Source organism: Pinus tabuliformis, chromosome 5_1, assembly GCF_031772625.1.
Source record: "Pinus tabuliformis cultivar Carrire ecotype Pingquan chromosome 5_1, CPIR1, whole genome shotgun sequence".
Taxonomy (NCBI): Eukaryota; Viridiplantae; Streptophyta; class Pinopsida; order Pinales; family Pinaceae; genus Pinus; species Pinus tabuliformis.
This window is the reverse complement of record NC_142305.1, coordinates 401,073,278-401,074,030: the sequence shown is the minus strand read 5'-3', so window position 1 is coordinate 401,074,030 and position 753 is coordinate 401,073,278. Positions and strand designations below refer to the sequence as shown.

At 40.5% G+C, this 753-nt stretch overlaps 1 non-coding gene across 1 annotated transcript; it reads left to right on the top strand.

The window, feature by feature from the left end:
* The first annotated feature begins 454 nt into the window (after positions 1–454).
* On the top strand, positions 455–526 carry TRNAW-CCA (transfer RNA tryptophan (anticodon CCA)). The gene has a single exon. It is a non-coding gene; the product is annotated as a tRNA-Trp (tRNA).
* Positions 527–753: the final 227 nt, after the last annotated feature.

Sequence of the window (753 nt, the reverse complement as noted above, 5' to 3'; positions counted from 1 at the left end):
GAATTTGAAATCTGAATCACCTGTCAAATCTGACAGTTTAAGCAAGTCTAACACCTATTTTAGTCATCTTAACAAAAAACATATTAACAATTATGAAAAAAATTCATTGTATTTGATAAACACATCACCCCATGACGAGCAATTTTTCCATCAAATTCCATCCCTACATAATACGTAATACATAATACAAATCGAAGACGGTTAAGATTTGGATTGAATAAAACTGAAAAAAATGTAGCTCAAACGGTGGAGCGCTTACTTTGCATGCGAGAGGTACGGGGTTCAGTACCCCGCATCTCCAATAGCGTATGGTCTTTCATGGGGTTATGGTACGAATTATGTAACACGGAGGGGATGAAAGTATTCCTTGCTCGCAGTATTATAACTTGTAGCATCCAGGGAGCTATCCAATCTATCTAAGAGGACCGATATCGCAGTAACGTGTGGAAAAGATGGATCCGTGGCGCAATGGTAGCGCGTCTGACTCCAGATCAGAAGGTTGCGTGTTCGATTCACGTCGGGTTCAAAAATCCATGTTCGTTATAACCTTTTTACCAGTTTGCGTGTTCGATTCACGTGTGGTTCAAAATCCATGTTCGTTATAACCTTTTTACCAGTTGACGTCAGGAGCATAACAGTCTCAGAAATCCATAACGCAACGCAGAAAAGCCCATGCCCTTGCCCTGGAAAATAGAGAACCTTCCGTCGAAATAAAGGCATGACAGTCTCAGTATCGATTTTACCAGTTGATCT